At 29.9% G+C, this 7174-nt stretch overlaps 1 long non-coding RNA gene across 2 annotated transcripts; it reads left to right on the forward strand.

Moving 5' to 3' along the window:
- On the forward strand, window positions 1–7174 carry LOC133297250 (uncharacterized). Of its 2 annotated transcripts, XR_009749615.1 has the most exons (4): window positions 1–274; window positions 1698–1774; window positions 3036–3327; window positions 6977–7174. It is a non-coding gene; the product is annotated as an uncharacterized LOC133297250 (long non-coding RNA). The 2 variants fall into 2 exon arrangements; XR_009749614.1 differs by lacking the exon at window positions 6977–7174 and having other exon boundaries at window positions 3036–3601.

A 7174-nucleotide genomic window follows, 5' to 3' on the forward strand; every position in this document is an offset into this window, starting at 1 on the left:
CCTTTCTTCATAGGAGTTTCACGCCACTTTCTTCTTCCTTTCTACTTCACATGGCCAAACCTAGCTTCTAGAGAGTAGAAAACCTATTACACAAAAGTGATAGCTTTTGATCTTGTGATCCTAAATCTCTTTTCTTTTCTTCTTGAAGATCTTTGTAGTGAGAGAAATCTTCAGCCAAAGAGAGTTGGTGCTATTAACCTAGAGAGAGAAAGTTAGGGTTTTGATAAATTGATTGGTGTAAAAGAAAGCTTGGTGTTCAAGGAAGCTATTCAAGGTATTACTTCTTAATTTTGATGGTTGGAAGTTGATATTTCATGGTGTTAAAGTTTGATTAGGGTTTGTGAAGATTATGAATAATTGATGTTGTTTGATGTGGTTTGAAGTTGTTTTGAGATTGTATGTTAAAACTATGTAAAGCTATGCTTGGAAATCTTTAAAACAAGCTAAAGAACATTGTACTTTTACAACATGTAATTCAGATATCATAGGGTTTAACGTGTAAACCATGTGTTTGATAAATTTTTTAAGTGAAACTATGATTCTAAGATAATTTAATGATGTCTGGTTCAAGAGAAATAAATTGGAAAATAAAAGATAAACCATTGATGTTTAAATTAAGGCCATTCGGCCATGAACACTTTAAATGGCTAAGATTAATATTAAATTGTGTAAAGTTGATTAAAGTGTGCCTAGTGTATGATTAATTAAGATTTAAAGTGGTTTACATTGAAAAGAAATCAAGTTAATGACATAGAAACTATATAAGTGTCATTGGAAAACCTAGAGTTTAAATGTCAAGGAATAACTTTCTAATTGAACTAGAGTGTTTAAAGAATTGTGTAGTGTAAATGAATGTGAATTCTAAAATGATTAAGTTGGTTAATCATGTTGAATAAGTACATGATCAATTCCGCCAACATAGATTTAATTGCTTAAAATTATGTAATGTGATAATTAAATGTTGTGTAATGTTCAATTAATAAAAAGAATGAGGATTGAACATAGTTTAATTGGATTTAGTTTAATTGGATTTGATGTGAGAAAAGTAAATGGATTCATATAGGTGTTAATGTGACTGTAAAAGAAAATGGTAAAAGAATGGAAGTTGAATTCATATCATGTAATTTTATAAACATGATAATTTGTAAAGAAAGTTACGCTAATAAAGTGTATGTAAATTATGTGTGAAAGAATGTAAGTTAAAGTGTTGTGTAAGATTTATGTGTAATGTGAAATTAACCTAATATCAAGTGGTTATGAATTAGGTTGAATGATGTATCAATTGGATAAATTAATTGTAAGAAAAGAATGCATGAAATTCATGAATAATTAGGCTAATGATTCGGCCATGATGAATTAAATGTCATGGTATGTTAATTAAATTTAATTAAAGGTTGTATGGTGTTTGTTAAGTGAAATCAAGTAAATTTCAAGTGGTGTTAAGGTATGTTAAACCTTAATAAAATATTAAGTACTTACTTGAGTTAGTGATTTAACTAACTAGAAAAGTGGGTCTAATGTTAAGGTGTGAAAGTATGCTAAGACTTGTGTGGTATGGCATGAACTGTTAGTATAAGAGTGATTAAAAGAATTACCAAGTGGGTAATTAAGTAATATGTGAATGGTATTTGGTTGTCTGTATAATGATATGTGTTTTGAATTGATGATTGATTGTATTTTTATGAATAATATCAAAGTTTAAAAGGATACAGTGAGTGGAAGTAAAGAGTGCAGGTTGCTTGGACAACAAGTTATTAATAGGAACGCTGATCAGGTAAGATCTCGATTTAGGAGCTTTCTCCATCTTAATGTTACGTTGCAATCAAGTGGATTATGGTTTCTGTTGGAATATCTGTGAGAAGTGTTAATCCTAGCATAGATTGCATTCATATAGGATCAATAATTATATATGATTGGTATGAATTAAATAACATGCTTTATGTTAATTGATTTAAATTGCTGTAATTTATTATATTAATGATTGATGTATAACTTGGTGTAAAACTGTATAATTTGGATTGATAATATGCAAAGTATAGGTGATCGCTGTGAATAACATGTCAATGGGTGTAATATCTATGCTTTGATGTTTATAGTTAATGGATGATGTTGAACCTGAATTTGTAAATAACATGGTGGTAGTTGTTTATTATATTTGATTGATATGTTATTTGATATGATGTATTTGATTTAATATTCTTTGTTGATATGTTTATTTGATTGTGTTGATGATTGAAATTCTGCGTTGTGATGTGATTATGTTTTGTGTTTTGAAAATTCTGTGTTGTGAGTACTTAATGTACTGCTGTGATTTGGCTGTCAACAGAGAGACTATTGTATTGTGATTAATCTGATAACAGATTAAAGTATGTTGTATAAATATAGTACACTGATATAAAGAGTTTGTGATTTGGAATAAGAGTGTTATATATATATATATAATATAAGAATTCCAGTACGAGGCCAATTAATAATTTGGTTGTACAAGTTGAGCGTTTTCGTAAAAAGGATAACTCTAGTGGAATTACTGAGAATAAGTATTATTGTGAAAGTATATGATTTTTGATTGGTTCTGATTACTCTATAAAACAGAGATATATAATATTATGATGTGTTTTGATGATTGTGATGTTTGTGTATTCTGATGATTCTGGTTATTTTGATTAATGTAAAGTACTAATCTTTTTAATTGTGAAAATTATGTGTTGTGGATAATTCTATAAGAGTTTCAGATTTTGAAGTAAGTTCTGATTGTGTGGAATCAGTATATTCTAGTTGATTGTAAATGCTAGAATCAAATTGTGAAATAATTATTGGGAAGTAATTAATGAAACTATAACTTGAAAGGTTATGTATGTTAATCAATTGTAAAAATGGTGTAAAATACTTAATTGTATTATTTGAATATATATGGTATTTTCTGTGTTTGGGAAATTAACATGTAATGTAGGAAATGAACTCGTGGGTGGAGACTTCTGCATAAACCCCGAGTTTATTGAGTTTATCTCACCTCGCATTATGGGGATATATTTCAGGTACTTCTAGAGTGGAAGATAAAGATAATGGTAAGAAGACTGTGGATGAAGACTAGAGTTGTAACACCCCCAAATTTCTAACAATTTATAAAACATTCTTATAACAAATAAATTGTATAAATTCACATTTTATATAATTAAGGATAATGGTAAAAAGCCTGTGGATGAAGACTTTTGAGAAATAAGTCAATCAAACTAGTTAAAGTTTTGTGGAGATGTCAAAAGGTAGAAGAAGCAACATGGGAGGCAGGAGACGACATGCGCAATAAATACCCGTTTTTATTTGAAGAAGGTACGCAATTAAGTTTCGAGGACGAAACTTTTCTTTTAGGGAAAGGTGAGAGTTACCAATACATTAGTTAGCAATTCATTAGCATAAAAAAGCACAAAATCATAGTATATTATCCTATAATTCATATTGTCCTATACCATTTTGTCTACTTGCTAATTTGTTTACGTGCAACAATTTTAAAATTCTAGTACTTTATGCTTTTTAGTTAATTTGAGAAGCTCAAACTTTTAAGTTTCGAGGACGAAACTTCTTTTAAGGAGGGTAAGATGTAATATCTCAGGAAAATAACTGTAATTTATAATACAATAAATTAATAATAGTAATATATTATAAATTAGTAGTCATAATAATAATGTGTGGTAAATTGTGATTGTTTGAATTATTAATTGATTGGTTATTTATACATTAATGTTCGATTGTGTGACACCCTCCCCTATACGCGTCCAAGGGAGTTGTCTGCTAAGCGGATTAGAGTCGTAACGAATTTTAATTAAATACAAAACTACATTTTCAAGTTACTAATTCACTTATATGATTGGAATCTGGTGGTTTACTGAAATCGGAGTGCAGCTTTATAAAATACATGACTTGCTGAAATAATAGTTTTCCTAAAAAGCCTTGCTGCCTTGTAAAGATCGTGTAAAATCGAGTTCATCAGCTTAAAAAATATTCTTTGATACAAGAAAACTAGACATTTGGGGCTTTACGTGCATATAAAAATTATTTCATTCGGAGGTGTCTAGCTCCCGAAACTGAACTCGCAAAGTACAAGACAAATCAGTGCAATGTTCCAAAATGACCTGAATTGCAAAAATCATAATAAATCGAGCTTTCCGAATTTCATTGTAAAGTTTATATAATCTGAAACTAGACATCTGGGGTTTTAAGTACATATAAGTTATGTCTCAAACGGAGATCTGTAGTCCCAGAAACAGAACTCGCAAGGTGCTCGCTAAATCAGTTTAAAAGGCAGAATTCAAGACGTACAGAAAATATTTTTGCGAAATATGACCAAAATCTTACATCTTACAACTAATCATAAAAATCCAAATACCACAAATTAACGCGTGTTCTAACATTTTCTCCAAGCATCTCAAAATATTACAGCCTACTAGAATGATCAGCCAAATATCAACAGAAACAACATGTCATCATCAAAATTCCCAAAACAGCAGCAGCACATAAACAGAACATATCCAAGTCAACACTTCGTCAAATTCTTTTTCGTACTCCTGCAATTTATAAAAATTGAGCCCCCGTAGGGGTGAGAAAAATCCCAGTAGTGTGATAGCAAAATCATTATTGCAACAATATTAGACTAGGTACAAAATTCCAAAACAGTCGCATCAACATATTATCTTTCCGGACAGATGCTAACATGTAATCATAGTGCGTATATAACGCCAGAGTACTAATCATGATGTGTATATAACGCCATAAGGTACGTTCCTAGCACCGTCGTGCACGTACTAACATACACAGTGGAGATTCCATATTGGCTCCCTCAAAGGTGAATTCCAACTGTGACCTATGCGGACGGAAGCCAAGTGTCCCATACCCTGGTAACGGAGGGATGCCTATATGATGCGTGCTCAATCATATGCTTACTTATATTATATACTTCGATTTCCAACTAGATGCACAATGTTGTATTGTAATATCCCAGAAAATTAACAGTAATTTATAATAATAATAAATTAATAATAATAATAAACTATAAATTAGTAGTAATAATATATATATATATATATATATATATATATGATGGTTATATTATAGATAACAAATTATAATATAAATTTTGATAAAATAATTGTGCGCGATATATGTGCGATATGAGTGATATTGGAAAATAATTTTGATACTTTGTAATACTCTAGATTATTTATAATAAAATAATATTAATATGCATATATATATATGTGTATATTAGATGATAAATTATGATTAATTGATTGATGATTTATGTATTAATGTTTGATTAGTAATGTTTGATTGGTAATTTCATTAGATACGATGAGTCAATCATGAGTCAGCCTTGAGTTAGTAAATAAGTTAGCTGTATTCTGAGCCATAAAGAAATTAAGAATAAAAATAAAATAGTGTATAAAGCCAATGTCTGAGCCAGATACATCAATGAGGAATAAGGAAATAATTGCACGAAACTCATATCCAAGCCCAAAACTTCAACTATAAATAGAGGCCTAACCTAACCAAACCAATTCACTCTCAATCCTCAATAATCATCCACTACTCTTCTTCTCCTCTACACACACTCTCTCTCTCTCCTCACTTCAAATTTTTATTTTTTATTATTATCTTTCTTTGGTTACCAACCGCTTCTCTTCCCCAAATTGTAGAAGTCACCAAACACGGAGACCAGGTAATCCCAATCCCTAGGAAATTGTAGATTATCTTTTAAATGAAATTTGTTTGATGTGATTTCAATGCTTAAGAAATTCTAGGATTTGTTTTATTTGAAATATGTTGTATGAAATCTTAATCCTTAGGAAATTTAGGATAGTTTCAATTGGAATATGCTATATTTAGGATATTTTTTTAAAAAAAAAAAATTATTTTAACATCTAGAAATTGATAGGGTTGATTACAAAATTATTTATGGTATAATTATTTAATGATATGAGTTGGATGAATGATACGAGTTTGATAAGATTAATTCAAATAATGGATAAATGATATGATATATATTATATGGTGATTACTATTATTATAATTTATAGTAGTCGAATTTGAACTTTATTCTGATATGATTTGAATTATGAAATGGTAGTCGAATTTAGACTTTACTCTGATATGATTTGAATTATGAAATGATAGTCGGATTTGATAGATATTTGAATTATGATAATTGATATGAGTTGGACCTTATATTGAATAGTTTGAAAAGTTATGATGCCTTGAGCAACTGATATATTAAAAAAACTTTCTAAATATGACAAGATTAAATGTTTTTGATTGTGTGTGATTAATTAATAATGGGAGGATAGCTTTGGGATGGTACCTCCCAAAGTGATGAACACAACTTTTGGACTTTATGCCTTTGATATTTATTTGATGTGACAATGATGTTTCCGTTCTTTCCAAAGTGGTATCTGGAAACAGTGGTTATTTCCCGGGGTACTAGTAGCAACTTTGGGAAGAGGTGTACACACTAGGATTTGATATTTTGATGATGGCCAAATTTGATGATACGTGGCTGGCAACAGTGGTTATTTCCCGGGTCACGGGGTAGACTGGCAACAGGGTTATTTCCCGGGTCTACCATGGTTCTCTTCCCACTAAGTACAATGAACTTAAACATGATTAACAATGAAATGTTATTTGATTTGATTATGATGAATGTCATTGAATTGTGAATATTACCATTTATGTAATATTATGATTAATGTTGTGCTAAATATGTTAGTCGATAATTGCCCTTTTCTAAATACACTAAATGGATTAAATAAAGTTTAATATAATCAATAACAAGTTGATATTTGATTTGAATTTTTGAGTTATATTATTTTATTGGATTACTATGAGTTATATTTATTTATTTATTTTTGTATATCGGATTTGGATTATCAGATTTGCTGACTTTTGTGTTTGTTTGACTGCAATGATCCTGCGTGGCTGCGGGGAGCAGAGCTTCAGTGAATCAAGTTACAAAGGATCGGGCTAGCAGTGGGCAGTGAGGATAACTACTCAGAGATTTTTGCTAATCCTAAATTTTATGTATAAGACATATTTCTGATTTTATTGTAATATTTATGAGTGTAATAAAGAGCCTTGCACTTGTCCCTATACAGGTGCGGCGGTAACATTTCCCCAAATTAGTTTTAGA

Source organism: Gastrolobium bilobum, unplaced genomic scaffold, assembly GCF_033153095.1.
Source record: "Gastrolobium bilobum isolate Gb01-03AN ecotype WA unplaced genomic scaffold, APGP_CSIRO_Gbil_v1 utg54464, whole genome shotgun sequence".
Classification (NCBI taxonomy): domain Eukaryota; kingdom Viridiplantae; phylum Streptophyta; class Magnoliopsida; order Fabales; family Fabaceae; genus Gastrolobium; species Gastrolobium bilobum.